The sequence below is a fragment of the Macaca nemestrina genome, chromosome 9 (genome assembly GCF_043159975.1).
Source record: "Macaca nemestrina isolate mMacNem1 chromosome 9, mMacNem.hap1, whole genome shotgun sequence".
In the NCBI taxonomy this organism is placed as follows: Eukaryota; Metazoa; Chordata; class Mammalia; order Primates; family Cercopithecidae; genus Macaca; species Macaca nemestrina.
This window is the reverse complement of record NC_092133.1, coordinates 18658375-18684598: the sequence shown is the minus strand read 5'-3', so window position 1 is coordinate 18684598 and position 26224 is coordinate 18658375. Positions and strand designations below refer to the sequence as shown.

Here is a 26224-nt window from a genome sequence, read left to right as displayed (position 1 = left end):
GTGGTGACACAGTGCATAATTGCGGCACCTTCATGGGGCAAACTCTCTCACTTAGCTCCGTCACGCTGGCACAGCAGAAAGGAAGAAATCGAAAATGTTTGGATTTCAAAGGTAACAAGAAGCTGGAAAACAACTACTGGCCGAGCTTGAGACTTTCAGCGGAGACTGGTGCAGACTTGTGTTTTTCCACTGACAGCTGAAAACGAGCCCAGCTTCAGCAAAGCTTGTTTCCTTCCTTCCTCAAGGTTACCCACAATTCTTAGTTCTCTCAGGAAAGCCAAAAAATGAATGTGAGGGTTCAGGATTGTTGTTCTTTTATCTATTATAGGATTGATAATACGTTCCTCCACCCAGTGTTCTGCTTGTAGCAATACTCACTTCCTGACACTGTTGCATGTGCAGGAGTGTTACTACCAGGTAAACACAGAATTGGCTGCCCAATTCCAAATCGACGACCTGAGTGAGAGAAATCAGAATTATAATAGGGAATTCAACAGAGCTGGCCACTGATGTGCCAATGGTCAGGTACTTTGCTCATCATGTGCAGAGGCTGCTGCTCTAGCAGCTGTTCACTGCTTCATTTCCTACCTTGGTCTTTAAATACTGCTCTTCTCAGCTCAATTGCCTTTCTTCCCTCTGGCAGTCATGTTCCTTTGGGTCAAACAGCAAATGATTCTTTGGAATCACCTCGTACTCAAAGGAGCTACAACAAGGCATTGGGCATCCACATCCACTCTCTTGGAAGAACAATCTGATGGAAGCCAAGGTTGCCATAGTGCCTCTTGAGGTTGTTTGCTCAGCCAAGGTCCAAGCTTTGTGCTTCAAACATGAAATCAGAGAACTTCAGAACAAGATCCACGTTTTCAAGGGCCTCACCCAATTGGATAAAAGAACAATTGCCATAGTTATTTCAGTGACCACCTTTTCCCGGGTGGGATGGTAGATGCTGGAATGGGTCACTGAGCATTGCCCAACCAAACTTTGCACAAGAGACTGGAGGCTCTGACTGGGGACCCTAAATATGTAAAAGTTAATAGGCTCTTCATGCAGAATATGAACCCCGCGTATGGATATAGCTAAAGGGTTGGCCTCCACAGACCTGGTAGAATATATATGCTTTTTTCCCTTTAAAAAATGATTGTCAACAATTGCATTTACAATGCTATGTACAGTAACTCACAGATCATGGTCCATGAAAATGCTTCAGAACCCCAGATAGGAGATTTTTTAGCCATGTGTGACAAAAGAGAGGCCATTTCAGTGTTGAAATTCTTCAGAGAAGTATTTGATTATGTTTTCTCAGATCTTTTTATTTTTAAATTTTTTTTTTGAAAAAGTCTCACTTTGTCACCCAGGCTGGAGTGCTGTGGCTGTGATCTCGGCTCACTGCAAACTCTGCCTCCCAGGTTCAAGCGATTCTCCTGTCAGCCTCCCGAGTAGCTGGGATTACAGGCGCGTGCACCAACATGCCTAATTTTTGTATTTTTAGTAGAGAGAGGGTTTCGCCATGTTGACCAGGCTAGCCTCGAACTCCTGACCTCAGGTGATCCACCCGCCTGGGCCTCCCAAAGTACTGGGATTACAGGCATGAGCCACCGTGTCCAGCCTGTTTTCTCAGAGTGTTTCCTATATTTTGTTTCTGAAGCTTTCATTTCTATCTCCTCATTCATTTTGGAAGTAATGCACTTAAGTAAGGTTTTTAACAATCAAATATTTTTGGAAAATTCTCTGGTTCCTTTCCTATTCCTAGAAAAATATGTTCCGTATAGCTGATGTTAATGTTTCTTTCAAATTATTCATTTCTCTAACTCAGAATTTGTCTTATGCCTAATTGTTATTGAATAGTGTTCACTTCTTGTCATCCAGTTTCTGATCTCTTATTCCACTCTAGGTCTAATTGGCTATTAGAATAAAGAGCTTGTAACAGATTCTTTCTCCAATATGTCTTATCTTTTGACTGCATGCCAGTGACAAACTGTTAACTGTTTTGATTCTTTATAACATTCCACAGAACATGCTGACTCCTTCTCTCTTCCTGAAAGCAATGCCCAAGCACAGCACTGTAAGATAGTATGTACCCAACAGGGACATGGGTGCATAGCAAAAATTAGAAGGAAGGAGGACCTTCCTTAGCAATGGGTAATAGAGTTCCTGGACTTAGGCTCCAAAGGGTCGTGAGGTGAAACACACATCATCCATGCCCAGGAAGCACAGAGGTGGGATGGAAGAGCTGTGCCTAATGAAACTTCATCCATACGGAGGTGGAGGAGGCTGCAGCTACAAGAACTCAGAGCTGCCTTACCTAGACCAGGGACCAGGGAGGGCTTTCTGGAGGAAACAACCTCTGAACTGCCAGCTGATAGAGGAACTCTACCTCAACTCTTCTGGTTCCCCAGGGCTGCTTTTCCACGTCCATTTATTGGCACTGAAGTTTCAATACCTTCAGGGACCCGAAAGCCTGCCAGGTCCTCTTCTCTGCGGAGCAATCACACCAACCTGCAAAGGGCTAGGAAAGGACTGTCATCATCTCCTACTCAGAAACTGGTTCACTGGAAGGACGCAGGGGCCACTGAATACATCCTGGCAGCTTTCACAAGAAGGGCTTCTGACTCAAGGATGTTTCCGTCTTTGCCAGGTCGCCTTTTCTCCTTCTCTTAGACTTAGAGTTTGGAGGACGCAGATGTGCTGAGAAGTCGACCTTTCCTGCAAGGTGAGACACAAGGGCCTTTCCCAGCAGAAAGAAGAGAGCAAATGGAAGGTCCATCTTCTTCCGGTAGAGGATGGACTCTGTCTGGCGGCCATCCAATAGGAAAAGCACAATGCCTGCCTGCCTGCTTCCCACTCTCCCTCCCTCCCTTTCTCCCTCCCTCCTTCCTCCCTTCTGTTCCCTTCCCATTCCCTTCCTTCCCCTCCCCTCCCCCTCCTTACCCTCCCTTTCCCCTCTCCTCCCCCTCCCCTCCCCTTCCCTTCCCTTTCCCCTCCCCTCCCCTCCCCTTCCCTTCCCTTTCCCCTCCCCTCCCCCTCCCCTCCCCTTCCCTTCCCTTTCCCCTCCCCTCCCCTTCCCCTCCCCTTCCCTTCCCTTTCCCCTCCCCTCCCCTCCCCTCCCCTTCCCTTCCCCTCCCCCTCTCCTTCCCTTCACTTCCCTTCCTTCCTTCCTCTCTTCCCTTCCTTTCTGCTCCCTTCCCCTCCCATCCTCTTCCCTCCGTTTCCCTTCCCTTCCTCCCTCCCCTCCTCCCTTCCTTCCTCCCTTCCTCCCTTCCTTCCCTCCTTCCTATCTTCCTACTTTCCTTCCTTTAGGGCTCTATGTCTTTAGAGCCTATTCTAATTATGCTGTAATGTCTGCCCCTTCCTCTTCTCTGTTGAAAAAGGAAAGAGATGGAAGCCACTTGCCTTTTACTGAATAAAAAATTAGTAAAAGAGCTAAAAATTAATGGTTAAAAATGTACGCATAAATTATGCCGTATACTAACCAATGAAAAGATATACTTCTCTTAGTTAAAAACTAACAGGGAGGGAAAAAAGAAAAGAGAAACACAAAACAATACTCTAAATGACCTATTAATTGGAAGAACAACATCAGAGAAAATAGATACTGTGTATAGTCATGTGTATGTCTATGGAATAACATTTGTAGAGAAATCTGGACTGATCGTTTCTGAGTAAAGAGAGCTGTGGGTAAAATTAAGGGGAGATTGAAAGGAATCCAAAAGCATAGCAGATGCTGTGCCTCACTGGAATGGTTGCCGATCTCCTCCAAACTATGAAGTGTTTGAGGCTCAACTTTAATATAATTAAGATACAAAGACAGAATGAGAGAAAGAGAGCAGGGAGCTCACTGGAAGAACACTCAACATTCCTTACTACTCATTCTCTAAAATTACAATTGTTCTAGATGAAAAAGTAAAAAAGCTTCTCTGTTAAAAAAGGAGCTTGTGCTATAGGAGGTTTAAAATATGCTTCTGACCCATCTCCAACATTCTAAATCCTTCCCAGAAAAGCATGCCAATCCCAAGAAATATTCAATCAAATTGCTGGAAAGAAAAATACAAAATATTAAAATGTATTATGAAGCGACAGTAATTAAATCCGAACTGTGCAGGAATAGACCAGCAGATCAATGAGACAGACATCAAGTCCCGGGATGTGGACTTGCAAATGCATCAAGTAATTTGATATGCAATAAAGGCAGCACAGTGAACCAGTGGGGAAAAAGATGATCTTGTAATAATTGATATTGCAATAATTGTCTAGTAATTGGGGGAAGAAGTAAGCTTATTCCTTATCTCATTTCTTTCTTTCTTTTTGAGACAGGGTCTCACTCTGGTAGCGCAGGCTGGAGTGCAGCGACGCAATCTCTGCTCACTGCAACCTTGCACTCCTGGGCTCAGGTGATTCTCCCACCTCAACCTCCTGAGTAGCTGGAACTACAGGCATGTGCCACCACTCCCGGCAATTTTTTTCCCATTTTTATTAGAAATGGGGTTTTGTCATGTTGCCTGGGCTGGTCTTGAACTCCTGGGCTCAGGCAATCCATCCGCCTTGGCTTCCCAAAGTGCTAGGATTACAGGTGTGAACCACCGCACCTGGCAGTTCATTCCTTATACTAAATAAATTGGAGATGGCTAAAAGATTTCTGTGTATGCTAACTACATTTTTAAAAAGTTTTTTTTAAGGATATATGCTGGAACCAATCATGCCACCAATCAAAGATGTAAGACTATAAAACATACCCAGTTTTTCAAAGCATTTAAAAATTATTCTAAAAATAATTTTTCTCCAGAAATATTTCATTGATTCCCTGAAGAAGCATTAATATGGGACTTGACTTATAAAATGATGAACTCAATCTCCCCACTCAATGTAGGAGTCTCTCAGATTTAAAAAATAAGCGGCCTGGTCCTCTTGTCCCTGTAAAAATTAACCCGTATACCTGAAACACCAGGAAACTGGCAGTTCTTTGCATAGGGATTACAATTAAATTTGAGCTACCTCTGACATCCATTAACACCAAAATTAGTAAACTATACATGTATGGAGACTTTTATGATTGAACTTGTTTATTGAGCCAAGAGATACAGTTTATAATGAAAATTTGGGGCATATCAAAATGACCTTGGCTTAGCCTAGCAAAATAATACGTTTTGCTGATGTTAACTATTTTCTTCAATGGGCTGATTTTAGCTGCTTAGGAAAAATACAAACACACACACTTTAAAATTATATTAAAATGCAGTCCTAAACCTCAGAGTCAAGAACCACATCCTAACACCAGCCATGCATAAGATGTTTATATTTTTGTGCTTTAAAAACTAGAAATAAGTACTGTATTAATTGTTCCACAATCAATGGTCAGTTAACCAAGGGAAGATTAGCAATGGTTAAAGACTCAAAATGGCTTAACAACATATATCAAAAGGACAAAATAAAGGGAACAGAGTCTAGAAATGAGGAAATTGGGACACAGGAAAAAAAAATGAGGGCTGGGACATGAATAACGCAAGGGATAAGACTAATATACGAAACACCCCCAAATAAATAGCCAACATTTGCTCAGCTCTTACCGTGAGCCTGTTGTAAGCACTTTATGTATATTAACTCATTTCATCCTCAAGGAACCATCTGAGGCAGGCACTATTATCATCTCCATTTTACAGATAAGGAATAGACCCAGAGAGGCTGAGCAACTGGGCCGTTTCCACAGCTATCATGGTGGGGCCGGGATTTGAATCTAATCATTGACTCCAGAGCCCGTGCACCCAATTGCTGCACGAAGTGAACGCATGCGCTGTCAACATTGCCAAAAGTGGGCCACGACTCGGATTCTGCGTTTTCCAGTAGCCAAAGCAGAGAGAGTGTGATCAGACCTCACTTTAATAAGCAAGTCTCAAGCCAGAGAAAGGTGGTATCAGGAAGCACACAGGCTGCTAGTTAAAATCCCGCTGCTTCTCTGGGTGGTCCATACAGTTTTACTCCACTTGCTCACAGAATGAAAATGGCTGGAGTTCAGGTGTGCTTTCTATGCCCTGTTGTCAGGATTGGGCTTTTCAAGTTTATTTTTTGTTGTTGTTTTTAATAGACTGTAGTTTTTAGAAAATTTTTAGATTTACAGAAAGATTGAGAGGATAGTACAGAGAGTTCCCATGTACCTCACATCCAGTTTCTGCAATTACTAACCTCTTACATTCCTCCGGTACATTTGTTACAATTAATGAGCCAGGGCCGGCCGGGCACGGTGGTTCAGGCCCGCTAATCCCAGCACTTTGGGAGGCAGAGGCAGGCGAATCGCTTGAGGTCAGGAGTTTGAGACTAGCCTGGCCAACATGGTAAACCCTGCCTGTACTAAAAATACAAAAAATTAGCCAGGCATGGTGCTGGTTGCCTGTATTCCCAGCTACTCAGGAGGCTGAGGCACAAGAATTGCTTGAACCGGGGAGGCGGAGGTTGCAGTGAACCGAGATTGCCACTCCACTCCAGCCTGGGTGACAGAGCAAGACTCCATCAAAAAAAAAAAAAAAAAAAAAAAAAAAAAAAAAAAAGAAGGAAGGAAGGAAATAAATTAATGAGCCAATATTGAGACATTAGTATTACTAAAGTCCATGCTTTATGCAGATTTTCTTAGTTTTTACCTACTGTCATTTTTCAGTTCCAGGAACCCATTCAGGATACCATACCACATTTCGTTTTCATGTCTGCTTAGGCTCCTCTTGGCTAGACTGAGTTTTAATCTACTTTCTGCAGAGCCTGAGAACTTTAGCATAATTTCCTTGAAATTACAGCTCAATATTTTCAAGCACTTATACAAACAGCCTAATGTTATGATGGCCCATAGCAGTGTTTCAAGGTAATAAACTTCTCTGTTTTCTGTGCCGACTGAAAGAACTGCTGCTTAGCCTCCTGCCAGATGACGAATTGGGTACACACGAGCATTTTTCCAGGTAAAGCATATTTCATGGGACTTCTTAAACCACAGCCTTATATGCAATAATTGTCCATTTATAAGACTTATGTTCGAATTTCAGGCACTCTGTTTTCACTAACCATATCTTCAGCTTTGATAAGTACAGCTTTAATCACTCAGAAAATTTAACTTGACTAATGTTTTTTCACCATCAGTTTTTTTTTTCTATGGACTCTTTCTCTTTTGCCTGTTTGCCCAGAAACATGCTTGGGATTCTCTCAGGCTTTAAAACCTGAAAAACGTTTCCTGCAATCTAGTTACTCCTTGATTCTCTCGTTCTGTTTATCGCTGGAATTCTTGAAAGCTTAGTGCATTAGTCTTTTTTCACGCTGCTGATAAAGATATATCCGCGACTGGATAATTTATACAGAAAAAGAGGTTGAATGGACTCAAAGTTCCACGTGGCTGGGGAAGCCTCACAATCATGGTGGAAGGCAAAAGGCATGTCTTCCATGGCAGCAGACAAGAGAGAATGAGAACCAAGGGGTTTCCCCTTATAAAACCATCAGATCTTGTGAGACTTTTTCACTACCACAAGAACAATATGGGGTAAACTGCCCCCAGGATTCAATTATCTCCCACCAGGGCCCTCCCACAAAGTGTGGGAATTATGGGAGCTACAATTCAAGATGAGTTTGGGTGAGGACACAGCCAGACCATATCACCTGGCCTATAGCATTATTTCCATTTCTTCCCCATCCTTTTATTCCTCAAACCGGTATAACCAGACCTCTTTTTGGTTTTTACTACTTGAAACTGCTCTTTTGAGGGTAGCTGGTAAGTCCAAAATACTGTCACCTTTTCTCAGTTCTGTTCCTTCTTATGCCTTTGGAGCAATCGACTGTGTTTGTTGTCCCCTTCTTTAAGGTGTCTCTCACTTGGTTTTTATGACTAATGATCATGATTTTCTTTTTCCTCTCTAAACTTTCCACTATCTATTTAGCTTCCCTTCCCCCTCCCATCCCCTAAATGTCCTTGTTTCCCAGAATCTGCCTCACCTCTTTGACTTCTCTGTGACATCTCATCCACTCATGAGTCTTTATTACATTATTGCGTCTGTGTCAATAACTCTGGTCTTTCTCCTAAGTTCCAGTCTCCCGTTTTCAAATGTCCCTAGACATTTCCAGTTGAATATCTCTCCAATGTATTTAACCTGCTAAATATCTAACACATAATCTTTACCATCAAATCACTTCCTCTTAAGCTTTTCTTATTTCCTATTAGTACTCCTGTGCTTCTCCCAGGAGCCCAGACTTAAAACCTTGAATTTCTCACCATAACCTCTCTCTTGTCTCCCATAATCAATTAGTAGCAAGTGTTATCAATAATTCCTTGACAATATCTTTACCTATTTCCCTCCCTGCTATTATCATTCATCTAGCAAGAACAGTTGGCCTTTTGTATCTGTGGGTTCTGCATTCCTGGATTCAACCAACTGTAGATAGAAAATATTTGAAGAAAAAAGCATCTATACTGAGTATGAACAAATTTTGTTTCTTGTCATTATTCCCTAAACAATGCAGTATAACAACGACAGCATTTACATTGTAGTATATAGATCTTATAATCTAGAAATGATTTCAAGTACACCATTATAGATAAGGGACTTGAGCATCTGTGAAGTCTGGTATTTGTGAGGCATCCTGGGACCAATTCCCCCGTGGATACGGAGAGACAACTGTATTTACTCAGTGCTTACTAAATACCAGTTGGCCAGTATATTTTTCTTTTTCTGTTTTCCTGTCTTTAGTTTGCCCCTTGCCAATTAATCCAATAGTGCTGCCAATGCCAGGTATATCTTCAGAATATTCTATTCTAATTTTGTAATCTCCAAGCTTAAAAATATTTAATGGGCCAGGCTCAGTGGCTCACACTTGTAATCCCAGCATTTTGGGAGGCCAGGGTGGGTGGATCACTTGAGCTCAGGAGTTGCAGACCAGCCTGGCCAACATGGCGAAACCCTGTCTCTACAAAAAAAAAGTATAAAAATTAACCAGGTGCTGTAGCGTTTGCCTGTGGTCCCAGTTACTCAGGAGGCTGAGGCAGGAGAATCACTTGAACCCGGGAGGTGGAGTTTGCTGTGAGCCAAGATCTCTCAACTGTATTCCAGCCTAGGTGACAGAGCAAGATTCTGTCTCGAAACAACAACAACAATAATGAAAAACATTTAATGGCTGCACCTTGCCTATACAAAATGCATTTCTTGGCCAGGTGTGTGGCTCATGCCTGTAATCCCGACACTTTGGGAAGCTGAGGCCAGGAGTTTGAGACGAGCTGGGCAATATAGGAAGACACAATCTCTACAAAAAATCCACAAAATTAGTCAGGCTTAGTGTGCATCCCTGTAGTCCCAGATACTCAGGAGGCTGAGGCAGGAGAATCACTTGAACCTGGGAGGTGGAGGTTGCAGTGAGCTGAGATTGTACCACTGTGTTCCAGCTGGGCAACAGAGTGAGACTGTCTCAAAAAATTAAAAAAACTTAAAAAATAATAGAACAAGAAAGCACCAAGCTGTCCAGGAGGGATCCACCCCCCATGACTCAAATACCTCCCACCAAGGCCTCACCTCCTACACTGGGGATCGATTTCCACATGAGATTTGGAGGAGACAGATATCCAAACTATATCACATAGTAATGAACATAGTACCTTATCTATAGAAAGCAATGGCTAGACAACTGTTGAATGGCTAACCAAATCTGCTTTCCTATGATCTCGCTCTGGAGGGGGTCAGTATGAGTTTCTGTCAAAATGAGAAAAAGTAAATGTATAGTCAGTTTGTGTGTGTGTGTGTGTGTGTGTGTGTGTGTGTGTGTGTGTGTTCATGTAAAAGAGATCAAGAGAAAAGAACAAGAGAAATCATGAAAAGGAGGGGGAATGTAAGAATAATATGTAGGAAAAAGCAAATTATTTTGTTTATTCAGTAATACCCAAGGAGGTAGAAATGGTAAGTAATAATCCTTCTTCACTTTGTCTGTAGTTCACCTTTTTGCATCTTTATTTTGATGAATTCACATCAAAGACATTAACTCATTAAAGCTTCCAGTATTTTTGGAGATAAGAAGGGCTGCTATGCTCTTTATAGATGCAAAACTTGGGTCATTAATAACTCAAACAAGGACATAGCAAAGAAATGGAGCGTAAACTGCCAGGTCGTGACTGTAGAATTTGGATTCCCAGTTGGTGCCTTGTCACCCTTTGTTACTTTTCCTAAAGTTATGATCTTTTCTTGTGCATAGGAAAATCATAGTGATTTCCCACCACTCTTAGGATTATCATAGCCCCTTTAATGTCCCCTCTCCGCACTCAATAGCATCAACAGTAAGTGTTCGTCGAGCACTTACTGAGTGTATTTCATTGTGTTCGCACGCAGCACCCACAGATCTCACCAAGAACCCAGCTGAAGCCTGTAGAATGAATAGGTAAGTACAGCCATGCCAATCTGGAGTACTCAAACGATGCAAATGATTCCTTTAATCATATTTTGTAGGCCTGTCTGTTTTGCTCATGGAGAAGTGGCTACTGCATCCGTGTTATATCTATGTAATGTTGGACTGCAAAGCATCACTTGGCTTTTTCCAAGCAGAACTTATAGCTGATGACGAGCTGTTGCTGAGAAAATGGATATTTTTCTGAATTCAGTTCTACGTGGAAACAGCTGACCAGTTTCCATTGCTGTAAGGTGGCTCTTTTGCTCTTGGTTGATTTTGAGTAATAGCTTTACTTCTGTAGAAAGGAGATTTCATTTGGAGTCCACTCAGAGATTTGGTTCAACAAACTGGAGTACAGGTTTCAGAAAATATCTTTTTAATCCTCCAATAATAGATTTTCTCATCTATAATTCCTGGAACACTTCATCCTTTGCAGCCGAACATATAGATAGTTTTGTTGTTCGCTGTGTTCCGTTTGCCACTTTGACCTGCTTTTTCAACTTAGGTTACAAATAGAACAGAATCTCTCTGATTTTTCTCATTAATTGTTTGAATTCCCACTTTTCCTCATTAGCAAGAAGTCCAATATCTTCCTGAGAACTTCCTTTTCTCAATCTAGGAACTTACTTGGTCCATAAGGTAACAGTTTTGTTTCTGACTATCAAGGAGAGAAATAACAGGAGCCATTATCATCTTCATGGTGTCACTTTTGAAAATTGGTCCCCTGTAGATCTTCAGATTCTTGCATTAGTCCATTCAGCTGCTGTAACAAAATTCCATAGACAGCATGGTTTATAAGTAACAGAGATTTATTTCTGACAGTTCTGAAGGCTGGGAAGTCAAAGATTAAGACACTGGCAGATTTGGTGTCTGGTGAAGGCCTGTTTGCTCATAGACGGATGATGACTTTCACTCTGTCATGGCACATGGCAGAAGGGGCAAGAGAGCTCTCTGGGTCTCTTTTATAACAGCACTAATCTCATTTTTGAGGACTCTGCCCCCATGACTTAATCACCTCCCAAAGGCACCATCTCCCAATATCATCACCTTGAGGGTCAGGATTTCAACGTATGAGTTTGTGGGGACAGAAACACGCAGTCCATCTCGCTTGTCCACTCCATAGTGGTATTCTTGCTGGAACAGTTTCCTCCTTGGGGTGCATTTGTGTTCCATGTCTAACTTGCAAGTTATAGCAGGCCCAAGAGTAAAGTATTTCAATGTTGGTATGGCATGGACATTGAATAATGAGAATGAACCAAGCCATAAACAGCTGGCAGAGCTGCAGAGAGTACTAGCTGATTCTGAGTCCTGGGTAACAGTCCTTTTTAGTTCCTATGTCCGTCAGCCCCTTTCTCCCACTATGTTGAAGTGGCTGAATCGACGGAAGCTTCCAGCTTGGGCCACATGCTCACTGAAACAGTTCTCCTCTAGAGCTGGACAAGAGCTGGGTTGCCATTCTGGATACCCTCTTTCTTCAAGAAATTTTATTTCAAGGATATTTTTTCTTTTATCAACTACAGGGATTATCTAGAATCTTAGGGCAGTGGTCCCCAGCCTTTTTGGCCCCAGGGACAGGTTTTGTGGAAGACAATTTCTCCATGGACCAGCGGCAGGTGTAGGGGTCATGGTTTTGGGATGAGTCAAGCACATTACATTTATTGTATACTTTATTTCTATTATTATTACATTGTAATATATAATGAAATAATTACACAACTCACCATAATGTAGAATCAGTGGGAGCCCTGAGTTTGTTTTCCTGCAACTAGACAATACCATCTGGGGGTGATGGAAGACAGTGACAGGTCATCAGGCATTAGATTCTCATAAGGAGGGCTCAGCCTAGATGCCCCGCATGTGCAGTTCACAATACAATTTGCACACCTATGAGAATCTAATGCCACTGCTGATCTGACAGGAGGTGGAGCTCAGGCAGTAATGTGAGGGATGGGGAGCAGCTGTCCATACAGATGAAGCTTTGCTCGTTCACCTACCACTCAACTCACCTCCTGCTGTGTAGTCCGGTTCCTAATAGGTCACAGACTGGTACTGGTCCGTGGCCAGGGAGTTGGGGACCCCTGTCTTAGGGAGTAGGGGTGGAGTTCCTTCACTTCTAGAAGGCCCTGAATTCACATCCCAGAGCTGTCATAACAGAGTATCACAAACCAGGTGGCTAAAAACAGACATGAATTCTCTCACATTTCTGATGGCTGGAAGTCCAAAGTCAAGGTGCTGCTAGGGCCATGCTCCCTCTGAAATGTGTAGGGGAGAATCCTTCCTTCCTCTTCCTAGCTTCTGGTGGTTTGCTGGCAATCATTGGCATCGCTTGGCTTGCAGCACTTCAACATCTGTCTCATAGTGTTCTCCCCTTGTCTCTCCAGGTCTCTGTGTCTCTCTCTTTTTTATAAGGAAACCAGTCATATTGGATTAAGGGCCAGTCCTACTCCAGTATGACCTCATCTTAAGTGATTACATCTGCAATGACTCTATTCCAGATAAGGTCACATTCTGAAGAACCGGGAGTTAGGACTTCATATATTTTGGAGGAACAATTCAACCAATGAGAGTCCCTGTACTGTTTCATAAATAGGTATTCCTCTCCTTCCCAAAGTTCTTCAGAGCAGAGACAACTCATACCAAAAGGCAAAATAACTTATTATGTAACCTTAACCTAGGATCATAGATATTTGCCTGGCACTTTTATAAGCCACAGAATCGCCCAGGAAACTCATTATTAAGACAAGGAAAGGCCAGGTGCAGTGGTTCATGCCTGTAATCCCAGCACTTTGGGAAATTGAGGCAAGTGGATCACCTGAAGTCAAGAGTTTAAGACCAGCCTGACCAACATGACAGAACCCCATCTCTACTAAAAATACAAAAATTGGCTGGGCATGGTGGCATGTGCCTGTAATCCCAGGTACTCAAAAGGCTGAGGCAGGAGAATCACTTGAACCTGGGATGCCAAGATATCAGTGAGCCAATATCATGCCACTGCACTCCAATCTGGATGACAGAGCAAGACCCTGTCGCAAAAAATTAATAAATAAATAAAAGGATCTCCTTAGAAAAGGAGACCCTTCTGCTTTGCTAGTACAGAGAACTTTTCTTTGGAGAAAACAAACACCCAGTCCATTAGCAGCAACGTCAGGGACTGAATTCTTAGGGCAGCAGGCTGGGCATGGTGGCTCATGCCTGTAATCCCAGCACTTTGGGAGGCTGAGACGGGTGGATCGCTTGAGGTCAGGAGTTTGATACCAGCCTGGCCAACATGGTGAAACCCCATCTCTACAGGAAATTAAAAAAAAAAAAAATAGCTGGGTGTGGTGGCTCATGCCTGTAGTCTCAGCTACTTGGGAGGCTGAGGCAGGAGCATCACATGAACCCGGGAGGTGGAGGTTGCAGCAAGCTGAGATTGCATCACTGCACTCCAACTTGGGTGACAGAGACTCCATTTCAAAAAAATAAAGAAAGAAAATTCTTCGGGCAGCAGTCTTTCCTCCACCTCGTAGACCATGCGGGTGAGCCAGCTCTGAGAAACCATGAGAGCAATGGCAGAGGCGTACCTGTAATGTAACTGGGGCAAAGACAAAGGTGAGGAAAATGACAAGTTTGAGGAACTATGAGACCAGGCTGTGGGGAACACCGTTGGCAGAAATGATGGACGTTCTCGAGAATAACAACAGAGAAATAGACCACGGCCAGGGTCTGGAACCCTCCAGGGGAATGAGATAGGCTCCAGAGGCAGAAGACGACATTGAAGGGAATGGGGAGTGGGTGAAATATATAGACGATGGGGACCACCCAAGAGCCGTCGCTGTTGCAAAACTGAGAAGGAGAGTCCGGAGGGGTGGTGGGAAGCTGGGTCTCCTAAGGAGGTTTTGACAAAAGCAGTCCTGGAGCTGGGTTAGAAATCACAGTACAGGGTAGAGTTCCTCAGGACATAGAGGATGAGATTAGAAGAGCTTCCAACTAGGGTAGTGTGGAGAAAAGCACTATTGACCCAAAAAGGAAGGAGAACGTGGGTGGAGGTGGCAGAGAAGAGGGGTTTGAGCGGAGAGTGGTGATTATTCTAATGCAGAGTTGAGGGAGGCGGAGTGCAGGGAGCTAGGCTGGGTGGCTGTGCTGATGTGGTTAAGCACTTACTAAGTGCCAGGCAATGGGCTAAGTACCTGAGATGCTTTGTCTGTTATCCCATGCGAAACCCCTCTGAGGCAGGTACAATTATTATTCTCATTTCACAGATGAGGAAATTGAGGCACAGAGAAGTAACTTACCCAAGATGACATAGCTCATATATGGTAAAGCAGGCTTTGAACTCAGTCTAGCTCCTGAACCTAAGCTTGTAACTACTATGCTTTCCCCAAAAAAGGGGTTGGCATAAGAAGAGCTGAGGTGGGCTGGGCATGGTGGCTCACGCCTATAATGCCAGCAGTTTGGGAGACTGAGGCAGTTAGATCACCAGAGCTCGGGTTTGAGACCAGCCTGGTCAATATGGTGAAACCCTGTCTCTACCAAAAATACAAAAATTAGCTGGGTGTAGTGGTAGGCACCTGTAGTCCCAGCTACTTTGGGAGGCTGAGGCAGGAGAATCACTTGAACCTGCAAGGCGGAAGTTGCAGTGAGCTGAGATCATGCCACTGGACTCCAGCCTGAGTGACAGAGTGAGACTCCATCCAAAAAAAAAAGAAGAACTGAGGTGATGGCCACCATCAGCATCATTCCGGAAGTTATAGCAGGATGCTAAGTTTCTCTAAAGCTCATTTTCTTAGGACTTGAAAAAGATAACTTGGGTTTGTATCCCATCTCTGCCATTAGTAGCTTACTGGCTTTGGATACATTTCTTAGCCTTACTGAACCAACTTTGGATTTTTAAAGAGATACTGTAATGAAAGGAATAAGGTATCAGTCTTAGCAGAGCATCCAGAGTGTTCCTATTAAAACCTAAATCATATCCTGTCATTGCTCTGCCCCAAACCATTCAATGGCTTCCCAACTCAAAGTTAAAAACTCATCTTTCCAGTGGCCTCCAAGAGCCTATGCTATCTGGTGTCTGACCTCATCTGTTGTTCCTTTCTCCCTCCCTTGCTTGACTCCAGGCACACTCTGGTCTCCTCGCTGTTCCTTGAATACACCAGGCACACTCTCTTTGCCTGGAACACTTTCCCCCAGACATCTTAGCTTACTCCCTGCCTCCCCCAATTCATTGATGAAATGTCTCAGTGAAGTCTTCTCTCTCTCTTCTGTAGAATTATTCTCTCTGTTCCCCTTCTTTACTGTTCTAGCTACTATTGCTGTGTAACAAATTGCTCCCCACATGTAGTGGGTTAAAACATCAGCCATCATCTTATTTCTCATGGTTTCTGAGGGTCAGGAATTCTGGAAGGGCTCAGCTGGGAGGCTCTGGCTTTATAATCTCTTATGCAGTTAGAGTCAGATGCTGGCTAAATCTGAAACAAAGCAAGGTTCTAGTAGCTGGGGGCTGGCTGGGTCTCTGTTATAGTTCACATCTCCTCCAGGTGGTCTGTCCATGTGGGCTAGTCTGAACTTCCTCAAGTTCAGTGTCCTCAGGGCAGTGGACTCGGCATAGTGGCTGAAGGCTTTGCAGCTGAGTATTCCAGCAAGCAAAGTGGGAGCTGTATTGCCTCATATGACCCAACCTTGGAATCCACACAGCATCACTTCCATGTATTCTACAGTTTGAAAAGTCACAAAAACCAATCAGTTTCAAGGAGGAGGAACATAGATCACATTTCTCAATTGGAGAAGGGTCAAAATCACATTGTAATCAGAGCCTATGGGATATGAAGTATTGTGGTCAGGTATGAAAAATTTGATTTGCTGCATCTGCTTTACTTTCTCCACAGCGTTCATCATCCCCTTCTCACATGATATTGACTTACGTCGTTTCTGCATTTCCTGTCTTCCACACTAAAATGTCAGCCTGTTTTGTTCACTGCTGTATCCCCAGAGTCTAGCACAGAGCCCAGCATGTAGTGGTATCTAATAAATACTTGTTGCATGAATGAGTTCTGTCTTTTAATCCTAGCTATAGGTTTCTAAGTTAAATATTACCATAATCATCTTACAGACGAGGGAAATGAGGCTCAAGAAGGTTTGGTAACTTATGCGGGATCAGTCAGCCACATAATGGAAGAGACAGCATTGAAGTGCACGTGCTCGCTCTGTCTGCTCTTCCAAGCTGCTCGTCACACAGCTGCACCTCTGAGGACTTCCCTCCCCACTCCACCTCCGCCCTTACCCAGAGACGCACACGGCCACAATCCACTAGCAGACCAAAATTCAATTTTTCCCCAGTTGGTTGCACTCAAGCTGAGAGCAAAGCAATTGCACTTTAAATCCCCTTACAGCAGATATTTCAGAGCATGTTTGGGAGAACCCATCACACTTGGCTTTTAGATCTTATTTCTGATTTGCTGCAAAAAGCCAATTAAATGAAAGGTTAGGTAGCTTTCAAATGGCCAGCTCAAAGTTTTGGCTCATTTCTGCCTTGCTGTCTTTATAGGCATTTTACCAATATTTATCACTAGTTCCCTTAGGGAACCCTTAGGTCTGTGATATTTGAAATAATAAAGCCTCTCCGTTGGCCCTTTAAAGGGTTTGTGGTAAAACTACACCATTAACATCCACAGTTCCTTATTTATGAGGCCTGATTGCACTTATTTCCATATTTCTCACTGTTTCTCCAACCAGGATTTCACATAATAGTGTTTGAAGGCTAAAGACTTCAAAGCAGAGTCTTTACTATTTTTATCTTGAAAAAGATTCAATATTTGTATAATTAAAGTGAAGTCTTCCTAGAGAAAATGACAACTCAAATAATCTTAAATGTACCTCCAAGAAAAAAGCTGTCAAAGTGACATTTAGTTGTAGAGTCACATTCTCTAAGGCCTTTGCATCCCCTTCTGAGTTCTTATAATCTTTGAAGGTTATGTCATGGCTGACTTCAAATCACTTTTAAAATTATTATGGCCTTCTTTAAATGGGAGTTCTGAAGGCGAGGGGCTTTATCTTTCTTTTGCTCCAGATTTTTTCAACTGTGTCGTTACCAAGCATCTTAAAACAAAAGCCAAAACCAAAAATCTTCCTTGACCTGGTTTTTCCCACTAGCTATCATCCTATTTTTATCTTTCCCTTTGCACTAAAGGTTTTTAAACAGATCTTTATACTCTCTGTCTCCATTTTCTCATCTGCTAACTTATATGGCAAAGATTACCACTGCCTTTCAACATAATTGGCCAATCTACAGACAGTTTTCAAGTTCTCTTTTTAATTGACCACCTCCTTCCTACCTTCCCACCTTTGACATCTTGCTTCTCGCTTGGCACCTTACTCAGTGTTCAAGATTCTCTCATTTAGGATGTCTTCAGAGTAGCTAGACAGTTGGTACTATAATTTATGCATCCTTGTACACAGGGCTTGCTGGGATATTGATGGAGAGGAGGAGGAAACTGGAAGTAGTTCAGGCCAGAGCTAGGGAAATTGGCCCATCTCCAGGTCTCAGGTCTGCAAGGGGAGCTCACAGCTTGACACATGGAGTCTAGAAAGACCTAGAAACTTGTGCTGGACCTTGACCAACACCAGCCCATGGAGTCTAATACAGTGCTCAATAGGGATTTCCAGGAAATGACTATATTCATTCAAAGAGAATTTACCAAGTGTCAACTATGTGTTGGGCATTGTGCTAGGCACAGGGGCCGCAAAGATAAGTAAGACATTGTAGCTTTCCTTAAGTTGCTCACTGGGTAAATAGACAGAAAGGTAAACAGGCAAGTGCAAAAATACATACAGTTCAGCAATAGTGTTCACAGTGGCTATGGAGAGAATGCTCACTAACTTTGTTTAAACAGCTGTTCTTTCAAGGATTTGACATGGATTTGATTGGAAAAGCATGATACTGTTTTTCACAATTAAACATATGAATATATAAATAAAATGCATTGGTATTATTTACAAATAGCTATCAGAAAACCTGGGAATTCTTAAAACCTTACCATACTACTTCCTCTAAAATATTTTATTTTATGTTATTTTGTGTATTTCCTTACCCACACAAACACCACTGTTTTCTTCATTTCTTAGTCTATTTAAACCTTACACCCTTTCAGTATCTCTTAATTATTTACTACCATCTGTTAGTTCTCCTGTCCTGAATGAAACAAAAATGGCAGAATGTAAAACAAGGACGAACAGATTTTTGACAGGAAATATTCAGAAGTAGAAGGAAATAGTCAAGACACATATTGATAAACAAAAATGATAATAACTTTATACATAACAACTTATAGCCACACATTTAAAAAATTTAAGATCTCAAGAGATATGTCTGAATAGATAGAAATAAAAACTATAATAAGTAGGAAAATAACAAGAACAGTGAATTTCTTAATGAATGGGATGTGGTCAAAGCTGTACTTACTGTCGAATTCATAATCTTGAATGTTTTTATTATTTAAAGAGACAACATGGGCCTTAAATCTGTCTCATATTTGACAGACTTTGATGGAGTCAAATCCCAATGCTGCCGCTTACTGAATGGACTTAAATGTACTTAGTCTCTCTCAGCTCTCTTTCTGCATACGTAAGATGGAATAATGATGGTTTCAAGGAGGAATAAACCTATGAAAAGTGTTGAGGATATTGTCTGATATGAAATAAGGATTCCACAAGTAGTACCTGCTATTGAAGATTTAAGAGTTATTTATTACAACGATTTAATAAAGTTTTAAAAAGTAATACACTTAAATTATTCAAGAGCTTTGAAATGGGCCGGGCGCAGTGGCTCACACCTGTAATTCCAACACTTTGGGAGGCCGAGGTGGGCGGATCACCTGAGGTCAGGAGTTCAAGACCAATCTGGCCAACATGGTGAAACCCTGTCTCTACTAAAAATACAAAAATTAGCCAGGTGTGGTGGCATGCACCTGTAGTCCCAACTACTCAGGAGGTTGAGGCAGGAGAATTGCTTGAACCTGGGAGGTGGAGGTTGCAGTGACCCGAGATGGTGTCACTGCACTCCAGCCTGGCGACAGAGCAAGACTCTGTAACAACAAAAGCAAAAGCTTTGAAATTGTCTAAATGAGTTGTACCTATCTTCATTTAAGAAATTCATTTTTGTTCATTTATTTTTACTTGACATGAGAGCTTCCAGCAATTTTTAATTAAGCCCTCACAGATTTTATGTCTCCGGCTTTGTGATAAACAAATTATTTGCTAAAATAATATTCTTGCTTCTTTTTTAAGGAATTGTCTCCCTAGAAACAGTTTGTACAGAACAATACGCCGAATCTGTACACAAAATCAGATCTGATTGGCAACGGTTGCAGATGTTTTCAAATGATTTTCATCTGAGAAGGGGCCCATTTGGGTTATTTAGATTCTAAGAACTGAAACTGCTTTGTTAGTTCTGCTTTTCTGGCTTCTGGGAGAGGAGGAGACATGAATTCAATTAGCACCTTGGTATTTTCTTTATCCTTCATTTCAATAGAGGAGATGCTTCATATGCACAGTGGTGTCAGGTCACATCAAAAGAAAGAGAAACAGTTTCTTGGTTTTTAATTTTCAACCAAAAAGGAAAGGCATCCATTTTGTTCCGCTCTAATTAGCCAGTGCATGACTTAGAGAGCAGGCAGATGCTTTGAAGGCGTGGTCACACAGGTCTTCATTAATCTCCACACAGGACTTGCACTTCTACGATGCCTAGGCTGAAGGAAATGGCTCAGGAAGATGAACAATCTCACAGAGCCCTAACTCACTCAAGCCAGGTGTTCTAAAGAACAAGTCAAGAGGGTGAGAAACTAACGTTCTTGAAATCTCCCACTGCTTTCTACATCAGAAGAGCCAAGCTGATTATTTTAGTTGGAATTTAGAAATTTTTAAAAATTATTCTAAAGTCATGAACAAGCCTAATTATAAAGATAGTTGCTGTGAAGGTGCTGAGATAACTCGATTTTACCAACCCCCTCTTCTGGAGGAAACCAGAATGGAATCCTGCAGAGTGTTCATTCTTCCAACAAACTCTTGTTTTTCTAATGAGGAAACGGAGACCCACAGTAGCAAACTCTCTTAACCAAGACGAAATGACTAGTGCTCTGGTCATTTTATTAAGCACTAAAATTTTGATCCAATAATAAATCTTTGCAGTAAAAGGAGTTACCCTGATGTACTGATTCTAACTTTTTCCCTTCAAGAGGCCAGTGTCCCATACACACAGCTAAATGGGACTTCTCTTCAACTACCGTTACCCAGAGCTCAGAGCCTAAAATGCTGTGAATGACATTCTGCTGTTCACATCTCAGCAGCAGTGTTGCATTTGAGCTTCTGCAGGGCCATCTAGGACCTATATCTGCTCAGATGTTCAACCCATCTAATTCAGTGAACACTTCATTCTAGTTAACTGAGCATCTACTTTGTACAAGGCACTACAGCAGTTCAGAGATGAATAAAATCATGCGATCCCACTGTCTCCTACAAACCATCACTTTGGGAAATTTTAGAAATGTGGGTAAGCTCCAGGGCTTCCTGCAGCGTAGAAGTCACAAACTCAAATGCCTGCAGAGGCCCAGCTGACAACATAAGTAAATGATTCTGGCTGGGTGGAAAACAATTACGGGTGGGTGGGTTTCCAGCTGGGGAGTGCACGCCTGTGTTAAAGGACAGCTGCTACTCATTTCCAGCCAACTGTGTTCCCGTGTAGAACTGCAGCCCCGTGTAGCCAATACTGAAGATTTCTCAGAAAAGGCCAGAAATCTCAATGTTAGTGTAAAATCTCTCAAATTTCCAAGAGGATTGTGTGGGGCAAAGGTTCTCAGATCAGCTTGCAGTCTCTTAGCCCATGTGCAGAGCAGTCATAGAGGCTAGTGTGCAGTGCCCTACATGATAATTCTTTTTTATTTTATTTTATGCCTTCCTCCTTCCTGTCTCTCTTTAACCTTTCTTCTTCCCTCAGCCTCCTCCGACCAAAGCCTGGGCTCAATGAACATTCAGTAAAGGAACACGGAATGTCAACTGCAGTTGCACTAGAGACAACCTTGAGACACATTCCTCTTGTGGTAAGCACTTCACTGTAGATTTTTAATTTTAAACAAGACAATATTTACGACTTGCTTCTTTCAGGGAAGAGCAATATCAATTTTAGTAAACACTTCAAGGCTGAGATAGGGTAGGAGAGTCGTGTGGTGTTGCACAGTAAAGAATTCCACTTTGAAGCGAGTGAAAAGGAAGCATCAAATGCCGCATGTCACTCACCGCCTGAAGGTTTACATTAGTATTAAACCTGGGTTTAAAAAGGGACCGAATAGGCAAGCCATTAAAAGACCTGCATACAACCTTTCTCTCTCTCTCTCTTTTTGAGAGATAATGTAAGTATCTGGACAATAAACACCAACAGAGTGGAGTCTATCCTATTTAAAGCATTGCCTACTGTACAGGCACCAGGAGCTGAAGGGTCACAATATTAGCAGTGGGAACTTGATTAGAAGTTGATGAGAGATGGGTAATAGGAGGAAAGAGTGAGATAGAGGAAGAGGACATGGGGGTTACCCATAAGTGGAGAGTAGAAAAGTAGAATCATCGGGCCATCAAAGGGCATGGGACTGAGGAACAGTATGGCATGTATTAAGTACAGTAAGCGCTGACATTGAAGGAGAACTAGGAAGGTAAATGAAATCAATAGGGGATGATGGAGAATAGTTAGATGTGCAGGGATTAGGGTTATGATAGAAATACATGGGAATACATGCAGTATTGTCCTGGAAAATGGTTAACAGTTGGTTCTCCTGAGGGGTGAGGGGAAGCCCTGATTTGTAATATTTGCTTATTTCTGTGGTGCAAATACTCCCACCATGACCAGTTTCAAGCTATGAATGTGAAGGCACTGAAAGCAGGGTTGGCAGGAGATGTGCACGTTTGTTCACTGGCAAGGTGGAAGGTAAGGAAGGTGAAATCAACAAGGTCAAAGGAAACTCAAGATTTTGAGGTGTCTCAGGTCTGAGGGATGATGAAGTCTAGGGAATGACTGTGCTGAGGTGGCTGAAATAGAGGTGACTGCGGAGGTCATGAAGCTGAAGAGGTGAAAACAGAAATTAGAATGGCAACCCCCCACCACCCAACCCCCACCCCTGCAACCAGTTTCTGAGGGTGACCACAGAGGAAAGGGTGGAGATGGAGTTCAGGTCCAGGAGCCATAGAAGCAAGTGTGACATTGTGCTCAAGGTCAGCGCATGTCAGTCTGGGATGTCACGTGATGTTGTGAATCATCATTTATCGCCAATTATGGAAGACCTCCTATGGGCATCTTGCCATGTGCATTATAAAGACGTGTAAGAAGACATTTCTCTCCACTTGGTGAGGAGAATTAGGGCTGTACACGGGTACTCTAGAGTGCCATGTGCCTGGTACCGATAAGGTGTGTTAGAGATTAAAAGATGAGGCTCTTAATATTAATGATAGATCCCACTTACCTGAGCCTAACTTACAATGTGCCTAGCATTAAGTTTTACCTGCATTCCCTTTGACCTTCAGAACAACCCATTTTACAGATAGGGAAATTGGGTCAGAAAGTTTCAGTAAATTATCCAAGGTCACACAATTGGCAACTGCCAGAGCTGAGCCAGGAACTCGGGTCCCTCTAACGCCAAACAGCTTGTCTCCCCAATCACTGTGCTATTTTCCCTCCCCTAGAAGATAATACTCTGATGGAAATGAAGGATAGTGTAATAGGAGATTTGGTGTTCCTTTTAAAAAAAAAATTCAGCCTGCATATTCCTAAAGAGTCAATTCATGTTTAAAAAAAATTTCCCTTGTGCTTGCATGTGACATGTATTTTTAGGATCTGCTGTTAGCAAGTGTATTTTTGTGTGATTGAGTGGGAGAGCGGGAAAAGTTTTGCAGAGCTGTTGAAGCCAGAATGCAGGGAGGTGCACAGCAGACACTGTAAAATCTCTGCCATCTCAGGTCTTGGAACAACCACAAAGAGATGTGTTCTCGATTTATTATTCTATGTACATCCCAGATGAATGACTAGTTAAAGGTATTGTTAAAGCATTTTAAATGACCCACTTCCAGCAGCGAACAAAATCACTTGCTGTGCCAAGCCAACTGGCATTTCTGAGATGATAAAACCACAAAGTGAGGAAAACGTTAAAACCGCTAAAGCAAAAATGATACACAATAATGGAGAAGGAGAAAAATTGAGCTTTATTGTCTGCCTAGGCAGATGGCTGACCACTAGGTGGGCCTCGGCGTCACGTCCAGGGTAATTGGTTGCTGGGGTTTTTCTGGCGAGGAAGATTCAGGCTTCAGCTTGGTCCACATGATCCTGGCTCATTCTTTCCTAGATTCCGTTTTTTCGCCTCCTCTCCATGACTAGGTCTGATGGTTGATCCAAATGGGCAATTGAAATCAGAAGGTTACCTTTAGCTTAAAATGCTTTTCTGGAAATACAAGGACATGAAAAGTAACTAAGGACCGGATTTCCTAGCTGTCTTTCTCTCCTGCATGTACAATTTATCCTCAGATATAAAATTGCCTGCTTTGATAATTATGCCCTCCAAATGAGGGGCAAGTGGCTAATTATGCTCACATGTGACCGATTGCACTCTCCATTAGCCAATTATGTGCACAATTATTTGTGCACATGAATAATTGCACTCATGGAAAATAGCTGCCCTCCTTTCAAATCCTCCTGCTTGGAGTGGCTGATGGAGTAATTGTCACACTGGAAATGTACTTGGTGGGGAGGGAAAGAGTATCAGATACCAGGAAACGCATAAGTGACCAGAGCTCGCAGATGTTCACTGCCACATATGGTCTTAGGAGCCAGAGAGAGCGGGAAGGACCACAAGATGGAATGGGCCAGCCTGTGAGTTAGGAAGCCTGCTTCTGAAGTCGCCTGGGGAGCTCACGTGCGGTGACCTTGGGCAAGTCATTAACTTTCCTTCAGGTCTAACTGGTTCTGCATACACAATGAGGATGGTAATAACGCCCAATTCCCAGCACTACTGTGGGATGGATCAGACCATTTAAAAGGATTTACAATCTGCTCGGGTAAAAGCTTTACATAAATATGAGACATTATAATGTCACTTAGTACATCTCCAATTATGAAGGAAGGGTAATGACCTTCCATAGCAATGCAGGACTCCTAGTTTGGAGGGAGGGAAAGTTTGAGAAGGACAGGAAGCTTGTTGCCCCAGCACTGATGTTTCTTTCTTTTTTTTGGATGGAGTTTCGCTCTGTTGCCCAGGCTGGAGTGCAGTGGCCCAATCTCGGCTCACTGCAAGCTCCGCCTCCCGGGTTCACGCCATTCTCCTGCCTCAGCCTCCCGAGTAGCTGGGACTACAAGCATGCGCCACCACGACCGGCTAATTTTTTTGTATTTTTAGTAGAGACGGGGTTTCACCGTGTTAGCCAGGATGGTCTCGATCTCCTGACCTTGTGATTCGCCCACCTCGGCCTCCCAAAGTGCTGAGATTATAGGCGTGAGCCACCGCCCCAGGCCAGCACTGATGTTTCTACTGAGATACCAGAAAATGTCATGTGATCATACAGAATTCATTTATTCATTCAACAAACATCTGTCAACTGTTACACTATCCTGAGAATTTGGAAAAATGATGAAAGACTCGGTCCTGCCTTAGGAGGTCACTGGCACATTGGCCCAGGCCCCTGTTTTGGGCCTTTTACTTTGACCTGTGCTGATTTGCAAATAGGGGGAAATTTTATGTCAAGTCTAGGAAATCTGGCATGCATGTTCACGGTTTGATTGCCAGGTACATTCAATGGCAATGAGTCTTATAATGTTTGATTACCTTCATTTACCTGAGAGCTGTGATGGTTGCTGTGGTTGCTGCTGCTGTTGTTGTTGTTGTTTTTGAGACAGAGTCTTGCTCTGTCATCCAGGCTGGAGTGCAGTGGCATGATCTCCGGTCACTGCAAACTCTACCTCTCAGGTTCAAGTGATTCTCATGTCTTAGCCCCCTGAGTAGCTGGATTACAGGTGTGCACCACCATGCTGCGCTGATTTTTGTATTTTTAGTGGAGACAGAGTTTCACCATGTTGACCAGGCTGGTCTCGAACTCCTGACCTCTGGTGATCCGCCTGCCTCAGCCTCCCAAAGTGCTGGGATTACAGGCATGAGCCACCGTGCCCCACCAGAACTGTGATTTTGATGACAATGCTAACAAATGGTATATGTCACAGTGTCAGGGGTGGGGCTAAGAGGCACATTGCTGCAGTGATCCATCATTGAGGTCCCACCATTCTTGCCTGGATTAGTGCAGCAGCTCCCAAAGAGGCACCTTGCTTTGACTTTCTTCCTCAAAGACATTCTCCGTGACCTGCCTGGCTCTTATTACCTCTCTAGCTTTACCACTTCCCTATGTCTCCATCTCCCCTCTCACATGCAGTAGAAAGAGACTCTCTACCTCATGGAGTAAGGAGAGGCTTCACAGAGGCAGGACTGCTGTTAGTCTTCAAAGATGAGGTATTTGCTAGATGAATGAGATGCGGGGATTGGGGCCACATTACAGGAAACTGAGATATGCAATAGCCTGGTGTAGCTTAAGAGTGTGGACTCTGAAACCAGGCTCAGCCTGGAATTGAATCCTGGCTGTGTGATGTTGGGCCAGTGACTTAACCTCTCTGTGCTTTTATTCACTCTTCTATAAAATGGGGATTATAGTAAACTTGCCTTATAAAGTTATTATAAGAGTCAGTAAATATAAAAATAGAAGCTTTTGGAATGATGACTAGCACAGAGTAAATACTTGTTTGCCATTATTTTTATTACTTGACTAAAAATATACCAAAAAGACC

General features: G+C 42.8%; 1 long non-coding RNA gene across 1 annotated transcript; it reads left to right on the top strand.

Moving 5' to 3' along the window:
• The first annotated feature begins 10486 nt into the window (after nucleotides 1–10486).
• On the top strand, nucleotides 10487–21452 carry LOC139356047 (uncharacterized). The gene is made up of 3 exons (XR_011607420.1): nucleotides 10487–10635; nucleotides 20087–20196; nucleotides 21356–21452. It is a non-coding gene; the product is annotated as an uncharacterized lncRNA (long non-coding RNA).
• The last annotated feature ends 4772 nt before the right edge of the window (nucleotides 21453–26224 follow it).